We start from the raw sequence: 14,469 nt of genomic DNA on the forward strand, positions 1-14,469 counted from the left end.
GATTGTAAAGATAAATCAATAACAGTCATAAAAACACAAAATTAAAAATCATAAATAAAGACACACATTATATAGAGTAAAATGTAATTGAATATACCAAATTATACAAATGTAATCAACATCAACAGGTATTAAGTAATCCTATAAGCAGGCCAAATTTAAAAAGTAGTTTTTTTAGAAGCATTTTGAATTATTCCACAGTACCAGCCTGGCATACCTCAGTCAGTAGAATATTCCAGATGTTGGTGCATAAGAGCAAAAGGCCGCAACACCAGTTCTTATACACTTGTTCTGGGAACGCTAAACAAACCAGTATTTGCAGATCTAAGATTACAATTAGGGATGTAAGGGGATAGACTCTGCAAAATATACAGAGGAGCTAGATTATTCAGAGACTTCTCTACAATTTTAAAATTGATCCTAAAGGACACAGGCAGCCAATGTAATGATGCCAAACCCAGTGAAATGTGCTCAGTTTTTGTTTTTTTGTTAAGATTCTTGCTACTGCATTTTGAAAAAGCCACAGCCAATTTATGTCTTTTTCAGGCAGTCCTGAAAAGAGTGCAATACAGTAGTCTAATTGGCTAAAAATAAAAGTGTGTGTCAATTTTTCTGCATTTTGAGATGTTACAAGAAATCGAACTCTTGCAATGTTCTTTAAATGAAAGAGCACAGTCATAGTAATATATGATTTGAAATTTAGCTCAGTGTTATGAGTGATGAACAGACCTGATGGAAATGGGGTGCAGAGCTAACCATTCCCCCCCCCCCCCCCGAGAACTATGAACTATTGCTGTTGCTATGCTGCTACTGAGAGAGAGAGATAAAGCCCAGGCAAGAACATCTGCTGCAGATAAGAGGGAGAGAGAGACTGTTGATCTATTGTATTTTGACTCTTCCTGGATTATTTACCTTTCACTACAAGGACTTTACTTTGCTCGTTAACATTCCTCAGGAGACAGTAGGAGTGGCCTGATTTGATGGACACAGTCATTCAGAGTTGATGGACAGCTGAGACCCCATTAGTAAGGATAAAAGACAGGTCTGGAGAAACACCCTTCAGACACACCAGTGGACACTGACTGAGTGTTGTGAACCCACAGAAAGGTAGGGGTTTCGGAGACTGAATCAGGAGATCGATCAATAAAGCTCACCGTGTGACAGAAGGGCCGGTGGGGACTTGTGTGTGTGTCCACTCATGCCAGACTGACGACTCCACCACAGAAGAACGGTCTAGCTGCAGGACGGAGGGGTCATAACTGAATGGCCACAACGACACGACGGGTTAAGAAAGCCACAGAAGGTTTGCCTGCTGCAGCTGCCTAATCTCTCGTTCTCTCTCTCTCTCTCCAACGATTACAACACAACCATAACTACCTCAGCACGCATGAACTGAACTGAACTTTATACTCTTCTATGACAATTCATTTACCCCTAGAAATTGATAGAGCTTGTTTATTATTGCTTATTATTGTTCCTACACTTTTAGTTTTATTATTGCTAACTTGTTTTATATGTATATTTGCATTTTTGATACTGTTTTGTGTAGTTTACTAATAAACACCTTTAGTTTTGGTACCACCAGTCTCCAACGGATTCTTCTTTCTCTGCTGGTCTGACACCCAGTTACGGGGTACGTAACAAGAGTCAATAAAAATGCTTAGATTCTTTACTTCTGGCTTGACTTGTAAGGGCAGATGATCAAGTTTATTTCTAAGATACACACTTTTTTTACTGCAACCAATAATCTAAATGTAAGACTCTTAGACACATGGATGTTAGAAATATGGAGGGATATACAGGAGGGAAGGGTTAGATTGATCTTAAGACTAGGTTAAAATGGCTTGCACGGAATAGATGGGCCAAAGGACCTGTTTCTGTGCTGTACTTTCCTATGACTCTAAAAGGTTGGCACAACATCATGGGCCGAAGGATTTATACGCTATGCCTTATAACAGCGGAAGGATTTGTGAAAGGCACATTTCTGCTTCACTCCATTTTATATCAAGCCAAGTTGGAAATGTAAACCTAGAGGGGACTCCAGCAAAGATGTAAACAGGCCAGGGTACAGGGCAAGCTGTTTGCATTAACTCAAGTGGAATTGAATTGAATTGACTTGACTTGACTTTATTACTTACATCCTTCATATACATGAGTAGTAAAAACCTTTATGTTACGTTTCTGTCTAAATGTGCCATTTATAGTCATTTATAATAAACAGTATGTACAACAGGACAGTCAATACAACATAGAAATACAGTTGCGTCAGCATGAGTTAAGCAGTCTGATGGCCTAATGGAAGTAGCTATCCTGGAGCCTGTTGGTCCTAGCTTTTATGCTGCGGTACCATTTCCCAGATGGTAGCAGCTGGAACAATTTGTGGTTGGAGTGACTCGGGTCCTCAATGATCCTTCAGGCTCTTTTTACACACCTGTCTTTGTAAATGTCCTGAATAGTGGGAAGTTCACATCTACAGATGCACTAGGCTGTCCGCACCACGCTCTGCAGAGTTCTGCAAGTCAGGGAAGTACAGTTCCCAAACCAGGCAGTGATGCAGCCAGTCAGGATGCTCTCAATTGTGCCCCTATAGAAAGTTCTTGGGATTTGGGGGTCCACACCAAACTTCTTCAACCGTCTGAGGTGAAAGAGGTACTGTGTACAGATCACATGACATTACGCTGAGGAACTCAAAGCTGTTCACCCTCTCAACCCCAGATCCATTGATGTCAATAGGGGTTATCCTGTCTCCATTCCTCTTGTAGTCCACAACCAGCTCCTTTGTTTTTGTGACATTGAGGGAGAGGTTGTTTTCTTGACACCACTGTGTTAGGCTGATGGCTTCTTCTCTGTAGGCTGCCTCATTATTATTTGAGATCAGGCCAATCAGTGTAGTGTCGTCAACAAATTGAATTAGCAGATTGGAGCTGTGGGTGGCGGCACAGTCATGGGTATACAGAGAGTGAAGGAGGGGGCTTGAGGTCTACATTAAAATAAAACAGCTTACTGTCAGGAAATACAAGTACCAATCTCTAAAGCAGGAGTAACAATAAACTCTATTGATAATACACTTTAGGCTAAACATCTCAGTTACTTCCCAGGAAGCCTCAGTATCAGCTGCAGCCTCACCACTACCACAAATCTGTTACTTGGGAAGAGCATTTGGTTGGACAGGGGAAGACAAAGAGGGAAAGTGCCCACTCTATCACTTGGTTTTTACAGTGGAAAGATCAATATGGCAAACCAGTGCATACCAGGTCTCTTACCGCCCAGAATCATGAACATACCCCCATTCCTCATCACCACGCGGCTGTAAATTACCTGTTCCTTACAACGAGCTGCTAATAACAGCAATCTCAAAGCTCCTCTTGGCAAAGAAAAACACTTGGTACAATAACTGGTAGATATTTTGAGAACAGATTAGAAAACAAAAGCAGAAACATTGGGGGAAAAACTGGTCTTTTGAAACAGCAGATGTCCAAGGACACCTGGGATCTAGACCAGAAGACCTAAGAGCAGAATTAAGTTGTCGAGTGTCCAGACTGTATGTAGATAGTGAATGCAAGTTCCATTGGACAGCCCTTCCCTCCGAGTCACAACCACAGCTGGAATTAGACTTTTATCACAATTTGTGCATTGTCACTGCCTCATGGAACTTCTCCCCTGGCTGTCTCGATTGAAGCTAGAGGCTCAGCACATCTGCTACCCACCTTCAAATTCTTTTGAGAACAAACTTCCCAGCAATGCAAGACCAACCAAGTGTGTGACAGAACAGATATGTTAGAGAAGTCCCAGAGGCAATTTTTGGATTATGATGTACAGAAACAGGTTTGATGTTGAGCAGGTATTACCATAGCCATAAACCTGTTCAACAGCATTGTTGGCTCCAAGAGGGAGCCCAGGCTTGTATTCCATTGCAGTTAATCTGTGGCAGGAATCCCTTTGAATAGGTAGGTACCCCAGAGAAGTAGTCAGGTGTAGAGTGATACAATGGACTTGATTTGATTTATCAACACAATCTGAATTGGCTGAAGTTTAATCACCTTGTCTGTCACCATCTTCAGACAACATGGTTCTGCTGATTAGGGAGTGTCTAATCACATCACAAGAACTGAGGCTGCTAGAAGGACTAGTAACAAAAATAGAAACACAAGCGATACTGCAGATGCCGGAAATCCAGAGCAACACAAACAAAATGCTGGAAGAACTCAGCAGATCAAACAGGAGAGGAAGCAGCAGTCCTGGCGAAGGGTCTCAACAGAAATATTGACTGTTTGTTCCTTTCTTTAGATGCTATCAGACCTGCTGAGTTCCTCCAGCTCCCACCTCACAAATTGCCTTGGGCCTCAGGGGCTCTCGACCCGTTTCCCATCTTGTCAACGCTTTTAAGTTCAGAAGCTGTCATCAACTACACTACCTCGTCCACAGCTTCAACACAATGGGACGATAGCACAACACAGTGACCCAGGTTCATCTCCCACCACTGTCTGTAAGGAATTTGTATATTCTCTCCATGACTGCATGGGATTCCCCGGATACTCATTTCCTCCCACATTCCAAAAATGCATTGGTATGTTAAATTGCCCTGTGATCAGGCTAGGGTTAAATAGGTGGATTATCAGGTGGTGCAACTTATTGGGCCAGAAGGGTTTGTTCTGTACAGCATCACTCACTCAATAAATACAAGTTTCCTTCAGAAAATATTTGTAACACAATAAAACACTGGAAAGGTTCCATTGTATTTCTTGGTGTGGGGTTGAGGAGAGGAGTGAGAGGAGAGGGGAGACAGGGGGAGGTAATAACTGCTCCTGAACCTGGTGGTGTGGGACTTGAGACTCCTGTACCTTCTTCCTGATGGCAGCAGCGAGCAGAGAGCTTGGCCTGGATGGTGGGGGTCCCTGATGATGGACACTGCTTTCCTGTGACAGCAATTTGTGTAGATGTGGGCTCTTTTAGAACAGGATTGAAGAGGAAATCATCTCAAAATCCAACCTTAATATCACTACGTCTACGTCACTATATCCTACCTTGAGATTCATTTTCTTGCAGGCACTCACAGGAAAAAGACATACAACAGAACATATGAAAAACTATACATAAACAAATATTCTGTCTGGTGTCACACACAGACCAGACAGGTTAATGAGGGTAGTTTCTTCCCCTGAGGAGAAGTAAGGAGCCAGGTGGGTTTTTATCACTGTCTGGTAATTCCTGCAACAGACCAGTGAACACCTCCATGTCAGCACTCCAGCACTCACTTACATCCAATAACACAACCACCATGCCTCAAACAAGTTTCAAAGACTAGTATGCTCCTCATTTTATACATTACAGCACAGCACAGGCCCTTCAGCCCATGAATTTGTACTGACCTTTTAACTACTCCAAGATCAATCTAACCCTTTTCTCCAACATACTATGACTCTCCATTTACTTTCATCCATGTGCCTCTCTAAGAGTCTCCTAAATGTCTCTAATGTACCTGCCTCTACCAGCACCCAAGGCAGCGTGTTCCATGCACCCACCACTCTGTGTAAAGAATTTAACTCCCTAAACCATGCCTCTCATCATTTTGTACTCCTCTGTCAAATCATCTCTCACCCTCCTTCACTCCAAAAAGAAATGCCCTAGTTCTCTCAACTTTTCCTCATAAGACATGCTCTCTAATCCAGTCAGCATACTGGTAAATCTTCTCTGCACCCACTCTACAGCTTCCACATCCTTCCTATAATGAGGCAACCAGAACTGAACACAATATTCCAAGTGTGGCTGACCAAGGCTTTATAGAGCTACAACGTTACCTCACAGCTCTAGAACTGAATTGACTTTATTTCTTACATCCTTCACATACATGAATAAAAATCTTTACATTACGTTTCTGTCTAAATGTGCCATGTGCAATTTACAGTAATTTGTAATAAATAGTATGTACAACAGGACAGTCAATATAGCATAGAAATATAATTGTATCAGCATGAATTAAACTCAATCACCTGACTCATGAAACAAAGGAGTTTCTTGTAGGCTGTTCAAACACTCTGCAGGTGGCAACACAGATTTCTCAATCCAGCAGAGAGGTCTGAATTTAACTAGAGTTCAAGGGAAAGGGCATCGTCTGTGCCCGGAACTATGAATCTATGAGCTACCAGTGCTGCAGTTCTTGTAGTAACTGGTAACTCACAGGTTCACAGTTAAAGGGGAGAATTTCTTTGAGGACAGGGTCACTTTGCTCTCTGCTTACTCTATCGTTCGACACTCCTGATGCAAGTGGCTCAAATTTGGACTGTTACAACAGATGACCAAGGGCCCTGCTCCCCAGCACAGAGTGGAAAGGATTATAGCACTTTGGTTGAACTAACTCAAAGCTGCAGCAGACAGGACATGAGATGGAGATGTTTCAAGTCTTCATAAACAGACACAAGCACAAAAGGGAGTCGTCATATCTGTCAATTCAGTATGTTCAAATTACAATTTGAAGTTCTTTAATCTCCCAGAAACACAAAGAACATTCTTTTTCTAGTCCAGAGAAAGCCGGGACACCTGTGTATGAAGAGTTTTACATAGTTTCTTAATAAGAACTGATTCTTTCTCTATCTACTGACCTCTACCACTGAGGGCAAAGGCAAGAAATTTTGAAATGTCAATGAAAAGATGTGCTGACATTGGAAAGGATCCAGAGGAAGTTCATGAAAATGATTCCAAGAGTGAAAGGGTTAACGTACAAGGAGTGTTTGACGGCTTTCGGCCTGAACTCGAAGTTCAAAGTTCAGGGTAAATATAATGACAAAATACACATATATCACCATTTACAACACTGAGATTCATTTCCTTGCAGGTATTCACAGTATATACAAAAACACAATAGAATCAATGAAAAGACCGTACCCAACAAGACTGACAACCAAAGACAACAAACTGTGCAAATACAAAAAGAGAAAAATAATAATAAATATTATTAATAATAAATAAATTAAGCTAATAATATCCAGAACACGAGATGAAGAGCCCTTGAAAGTGAGGCTATAGTTTAGTGTTGGGGTGAATGAAATTGAGTGAAGTTATCCCCTCTGGTTCAAAGGTTGCGGGGTAATAACTGTTCCTGAACCTGGTGGTGTGGGTCCTGAGGTTCCTATACCTTCCTCCTGATGGCTATAGCAAGAAGACAGCATATCCTGGGTGGTGACAGGGATCCCTAATGATGGATGCTGCTTTCCTGCGACAGCATTCCATGTGGATGTGTTCAAAGGTGGGGAGGGCTTTAACTGTGATGGACAGGGCTATATCCTCTACTTTTTGTAGGATTTTCCATTCCAGGGCATTGGTGTTTCTATACTATACTCTCCATCTGTCAGTACCTCAGTTGAACTTTGTCTTTTTGTGTGTTTTCCCCTTAGTTGTCAGTCTGTGGTTTTGTATTGCCATGTGCTCTTGTTTGTTTTCACACCCCATGTGCTCCCGTCCACGTTCCTGCTCTACTCCGGCCCCTGTATTACTGAGAACTCTGCCTCTTACCTGCTCCTACTTATTCCCTGTTTTGCTGCCACTTCTGTCTCATTGTGCTCCACCCATCATCTGCTTCTCTGTCCATTGCTCAGTGTATTTCAGTCCTGTGTTTTCACCTGTTTGTTGCCAGATTATACCAGTGAATTTTCCTGAGCCTTTCCAGCATTCGTATCTGTACTGTCAGTCTGAAGATCGACTCTGCCTGTTTCCTGATTCTGGTTTTTGTATTTCTCTGGAGGTTTTGATGTCTGCCTGAACTTTGATGTCAACTTTGTTTGCACCTCGGGATTTGTTACTCATTTATATCACCTTATGCACAGTACTGGGTCTGCTCCAACACCCTCACACCATCGGACATTTATAGATATTTGTCAAAGTTTTAGATGACATGTCAAATCTTCACAAACTTCTAAGGAAGGAGAGGCGCTACTGTGCTTTCTTTGTAATGGCACTGATGTGTTGGGTCCAGGTCACATCCTCTTAAATGATAACACCAAGGAATTTAAAGTTGCCACCCCTCTCTGCATCTAATCTCCCGATGAGGTTTAGCTCATGGATCTCCAGTTTCTTCGTCCTGAAGTCAATAATCATCTTCTTGGTCTTGCTAACATTCAGAGAGAGGTTGTTGTTGTAGCATCACTCAGTCAGATTTTCAATCTCCCTCCTGTTTGGCTAGAGTTTAAAAGAATGGGGGGGGGGATCTCAAGGAAACCTACCATATATTGAGAATGGAGGACATAATTACAAGGGCTGGTTAACAAAACCCAAGCTGGGGAGGGAATCTGTTTCAGAGAGTGGTGAATCTCTGCAGTTCTCCATCTGGAACTTAGTTATTTGAGGTGATTGGAGGTACTTTTTGAACAGTTGAACGCTGTGTAGAATGAGCATAGAGTTGGGGCCTGATTATATTGAAAGGCAGGGTAGGTGGTCAAATACTGTTCCAAAAAAACAGAAGATTCTTAATATGCTGGAAATCCAGAGTAACACACACAAAATGCTGGAGGAATTCAGCAGGTCACGCTGAGGGTATATAATCAGTTGATGCTTCAGCCCGAGACCCTTCATCAGGACTCAAGAAATATTGTATATGCTTTGTGATCTACACTAGAAGTCATTTCCATTTTCCATTCAAGTTCTGATGACTCTTTCAAGATGTGAGAAGAGACTGGTGTATGGCAGGAAACCCTGTATGTGACAAGGGGAACTCCTACTAAATCAGAATCCAGCAAGACCATAGGATGACCATCATACCATAAGACATACAGAAGCAGAATTAGGCCAAGAAAGGTGGCAGAGGCAGATGCTTTAGAGACACTTAAGAGACTCTTGGCTAGGCACATAAACTGGCCGGCTGGTGGCACAACAGCATTAACGCCGGACTCCAGAGCGAAGGCTCCCGAGTTTGAATCTAAGTCAGGCCACCCCTGAGCACACTTTCCATCCGTGCCGGGTTGAGTGTCGAGCCAGCCACTCAGCCTTGTAAAAAAAAAGGGTCAAATCAGGAACGTTCATATTGTGACCCAGTTAATCCAAAAGGAGACCAATCCTGACACCATGCGCCAGCCAAGAATGGCTGACTGTCTGGTGCGACACGCTAAAAAAAGGCACATAAATGAAAGAAAAAATACTTTATAAAAGGGGCTGAAGGGCCTGTGGTGTTCTAGACTGTTCTATGCTGTACATACACACCTCCAACACAACTGCAGAGAACTGCAGGGACTGCAGAGGGACGTCGGTGGATGTTCAAATGAATCCACAACAGTACAAGTCGCTGTGATTAGAATGCCGGAGTCTGTCTAATGTACACCCTTCCTGTTTATGATATACCTTTGGAATGTCACCAAAAACACTCACAAATTTCTACAGCTGTACCGTGGAGGGCATTCTAACTGGTTGCATCACCATCTGGTACGGAGAGGCCACTGCACACGGGAAAAGCTGCAGAGGGTTGTAAACTCAGCCAGATCCATCATGGGCACTAGCCACCCCAGCATTGAGAATCCAGAACACCTTCAAAAGTCAATGCCTCAAAAAGATAGTATCCATCATTATGAACCCCCACCACACAGGACATGCCCTCTTCTCACTGCTACCGTCAAGGAGGAGGTAGAGGAGTCAATGATTCAGGAACAGCTTCTTCCCCTCTGCCATCAGATTTCTGAATGGACAATAAACCCATGAACACTACCTCACTAGTTTTTCTATCTTTGCTCTATTTATGTACTACTTATTTAATTTTTTTCATTTTATAATTTTATTATGCATTGCACTGTACTGCTGTCACAAACTAACATATTTTATGACATATGCCAGTGATATTAAGCCTGACTCTGATTCTTTCAATCTACTGTCATTTCAGGGAGAGACAGGGTTAGGAATGGTTTATGTTCAAGGACACAGTGACGATAAAGCATTCGCAACTGTGGAAAAACCCAGGTTACATCAGCACCGTCTCACACCCTCTGAATCAGCATCTCGTTCCCTCAATCCACAACTTTCTACACACTTCCTGGTTGGAACCATCACACACAGGGCAGCTGCGAGAAGCCCTCTGTCCCAGGGCAGCTGTGTTTTATACACTGCACTCAAGATGTTTATGAAGGTATTTAACCTTCCCTCATCAGCGGAAGGCTCAGAGGGCATTCCGCAGGCTGGAAGGAGTTCACTTTCCCTGAATACAATCACCCTGCCACTACAATCGTACCTCCCAAGGCTAAACTCTGAATTCCTCCCTAACCCTTTACCCTCCTTCAGAGATCACACTTTAATGGGCTGTTAGTCCCTGGTCCTAAGGGAGGTTACTACCATCAGGGAGGTGGTACAGCAGCACAAAGACACACACTCAATGTATTAGGATCAGCTTCTTCCCCTCCTCTATCAGATTTCTGAGTTGACCTTGAGCACCACTTCACTATTTTGCACTACTTATATAATTATTACACTATAACATAGTATATTTATGTATTGCTCTGTACTGCTGCCACAAAGCAACAAATTTCACGACAAATCAGTGATAATAAACCTGATTCTGATTCAAGGGCTAACATTACCATACGGGGCAGCACAGCAGCAAGGTGGTTAGCACATCACCGTCTCCAAAGAGCATACCCCTCCTGGACCGCAGGCCGACGTAACTACAAACTACATTGCTTTAAAATTCCCATCAAAGTGGGCACCCTACTCAGAACGTAGGCCAACATCATTACAAACTGCGTTGCTTTAAAATTCCCATCGAAGTGGATACGCCACTTGGAACGCAGGCCAACGTCACTACAAACTGCGCTGCTTTAAAACATCTAGTGAAGTAAATACACTACTTAGATTGCAGGCTGACATCTCTGCAAATTGCACTCTGCTAAACTTTATTTGGACATCAGGGCTGATTAACATTTAGTGTCGCATGTAGGGGTCAGAAATTTTTAGCTCTGGGTTTTCAGGGCACTTTTACAACTCAGCATTTAGATTCTAAAACTGGAAGGGGGAAAACCAGACCTTCTAGAAATTTGGTTTAAGAGATGGGTAGAAAGTGAACGGAAAAACTTGAAACACATTTGATCCATAAATCAAGGCAGTTGAAGAGGAGGAAGCAGTCTTGTATGTCTATTACACTCTCCATGGCTCTGGACATCCAAAGAAGCACCTCACATATATACTTCTGTAATAGAGAAAGAACAGTAGCCAAAACTTTACCAAACAGAGAAAATGTGTTTGTGCCTAAAGGATAAATATTCAACCGGGGGCAATTACCATAAGACATAGGAGCAGAACTAGTCCATATGGCCCTTCGAGTCTGCTCCATCATCTGATCATGTCTGATTTATTATTCCTCTCAAACCCATTAACCTGCTTTCTCCCTGTAACCGTTGACACCCTGACTAAACAAGAACCTATCAACCTCCACTTTCAATATACCCAGTGACGTGGCCTCCACAGTCATCCTCAGCAATGAATTCCACAGCTTCACCATCCTCTTGCTAAAGCAATTCCTCCTCATCTCCATTCTAAACAGACACCCCTCTATTCTGATGCTGTGCCCTTTGGTCCTAGACTCCTCCGCTAGAGGAAACATCTTCTCCACATCCAATCTATCCAGACCTTTCAATATACAATAGGTTTCAATGAGATCCTTCCTTATTCTTCTAAACTCCAATGAGTACAGGCCCGGAGCCATCAAATGCTCCATATAAGTTAACGCTTTCATTCCTGAAATCATTCTGGTGAACCTCCTTTGGATCCTCTCCAATGCCAGCACATCTTTTCATAGATAAGGGGCCCAAAACTGCTCATAATACTGCAATACTCCAACTACTCAGAAAATACTTCTAAGAACCTACTTTTTAAATTTGACCTATATATAGGATTACTTATAAAACCCCAAAGTTTCCTTGGCTACGTAAATCTAGGGAAGACACACTCCAGTACCACCAAACCCATGAGATTTAGACAGCTCTCCCATCCCAAACTCTGGTTTGTGTGGATGCTGTGTAATTTGCTACCTTGTTACAAATTAGTGCCACAAAATAACAGACAGCACACTGCATATGATTAAAGGAATTATATTTATGAATCTTAACTTAACTAAAGGGTTAGTAAAGAAAAACAAAAAGAAAAGGGCCCATTTTAATTAAACAGTCAAATGTGCAAGTTGGAGCTCAACATTTCACAGATAGTCACCAATCCACAACCGATCTCATCATCGAATCACGATCCCGTAACGGGTTGAACCGTTCTCTCTTCATCTCCCGCCGAACAAGAGCCCAAGATCAACCTTAGTGCCCCAAAGCAGAAAACACTCTCTCCAGTTCCACTACCCTAATTGGATGGCACACATTCCTCATCATCCCTCATCTTCAACAAGAACCCAAACAGGCTGAAAGCTGAACAGACTACTCACAGAGCTGCTAAATGCAATACCAACAGTATAACAGTAAAAATGTGAACCAGAGCATTACACTCTCGCCCACCAAAAATAGTCAAGTCAATAGTTATGACTTTGAAATAATTTGTCATCTCATCATTAATAACGCCATTTCCAATGGAATCTTGTGATGTCAGAACCTCCAATCCATTTGTAAACGGTAGTGACAAATCTCACTGGGGGATAGTCGCAACCCTCTGTTCCCCCGGTGCAACATAGGCCAGCCTAGCTGGGGGTCTCCTGACTCTTTAAGACCTTCTTATCCCATCATCTACTTCTGCAGTTTCAGACACTCTTTGGGATACTTCTGGTCTACATGGCAAGGCCTCCCCCTGTCTATTACTCGTGCCTTCCAGCAACTTAGAACCCACTGTCACTTGGCTGAGCTCAGCTTCATTCCCAGTTACTCCGGAGCCCAATTTACCTTCATTGTTCAGCTGTAAGCCTGCCTGTCGTCCCCCCCCCCCACCCCCCCTTTCACCTGCCTCAGCGTGAGAAGAGTTGGGAATCTCTTCCTCAATTATTAGGGAGTTAGTGAAGGGCAGCATTTCTTCATCCTCCGAGTCGGTATCACATTCAGGGGTGGGGTCCAGTGTAATCCTTCCCACTGCTGGTTGTTCAGTCCTCCCAGGTCTCTGCAGAGTCCTCTTACTAGGTGTAGGGTCCAGGTCAGGCTCTGGGTCAACATGCACCTCTTGACCCAGATATAGAATGTGGTTCCGATGGACAGTCTTGACAGGCCCATTACCATCCTCTGATTTCACCTGGAAAACTGGCATGTTTGGCATCTGACTCTCCACTACATAGGGTGTAGTTGCCCAGTGGTCATCCAAGACTCGGTCTCCAGGTGGGAGAACCTAACTTTTGATCATACCTCCTCTCATTTCCTTGATTCTACTTGGTAGCCGAGACCTTGGCTAATTCATAAGCCTTTTTCAGCTTTCTTCTCATAACAGACAGATACTTCAGATAAGTCTTCTGTTGTAGATCTTCCTCACCAGTCACAAAACAGATGTCAATGGGCAACCTTGCCTTGTGCCCGAACATCAGATAATACAGCGAGCACCCAGTAACTTCATTCTGTGTACAGTTGTAAAAGTGGACCAGATGTCCAATATGTTGACTCCACTTGCTCTTTTTACTGATCTCCAAGGTTCCAAGCATGTCTAGCAAGGTCCGATTTAATCTCTCGGGCTGGGGATCACCCTGCAGGTGATAAGGCGTAGTCCTCAACTTCTTGACTCCAAGCATACTTAGTAACTCATGTACAAGCCTACTCTCGAAATCCCATCCCTGATCACTATGTATCCGCCAGGTGAGGCCATACTTCTCCCCTAACACTTGGCCACGGTGGACACCCTCTAATCCTTGGTAGAGAAGGCTTGTGCATATCTGGTGCAGTGATCCGTAATAACCAAGGCATTTGCCATGTTGCTGGCATCCGGTTCCATCGACAGGAAATCCATACACACCAGGTCAGGGGGCCCCGCACTCTGCAAATGGGATAACGGAGCAAACCTCGTAGCCTCGATGCACGACTTACAGTATTCTTCATCTTCCGACCATTCGGGGCCAGTAGAACTGATCTCTGAGCAATCCATAGGTCTTGTCAACCCCCAAATGGCCGGAATCATCAGGAAGTGACTTCAACACGATCCTCTGATACTTCTCAGGCAGAACCAGCTGAGAACGCAGAGGTTGGTCCAGTGGTGACATGACCCAGTATAGGATCTGGTTCCTCAACTCCATTCTGGGACATTCTCTCAGTAGTAGAGACACCGCAGAGTGTTTCATCTTGTCCACTTGGACCACGTCCCCTTTTGCAACCGCTGACCAAACAGTACCAATGAGCGGCTGCCACTTCCCCAGGACTCAATTCTGGCAACTCGTTTGTCTTCAAAGCAGCCAGGTTACAGTAAGCTTGTGGACTGGCGTCATCAGAAGCTCCCAAATGATCTACTGCTTGATCCTGCCCTTGCCTTTCCTCTGCATTCACCGTGATGGAAAACTGCCACATGGCTTTCACTCACGGGGCAGGAACGCGCTTTCAC

At 43.4% G+C, this 14,469-nt stretch overlaps 1 protein-coding gene across 3 annotated transcripts in view; it reads right to left on the minus strand.

Annotated features, from left to right (window-relative positions):
- Positions 1-14,469, minus strand: part of LOC140718510 (NAD kinase-like) — a 117,389-nt gene that overhangs the window by 83,353 nt on the left and 19,567 nt on the right. The window contains exon 1 of one of the 3 annotated variants that reach the window (XM_073032452.1): positions 5,991-6,227. The exons of the other annotated variants lie outside the window; for them this stretch is intronic. The gene's annotated coding sequence lies outside the window, so the exon portion shown is untranslated. Of the gene's footprint in view, positions 1-5,990; positions 6,228-14,469 lie in introns of those variants that run through there. 3 annotated transcript variants of the gene reach the window in all.

This window comes from Hemitrygon akajei, chromosome 29 (assembly GCF_048418815.1).
Source record: "Hemitrygon akajei chromosome 29, sHemAka1.3, whole genome shotgun sequence".
Lineage (NCBI taxonomy): Eukaryota > Metazoa > Chordata > Chondrichthyes > Myliobatiformes > Dasyatidae > Hemitrygon > Hemitrygon akajei.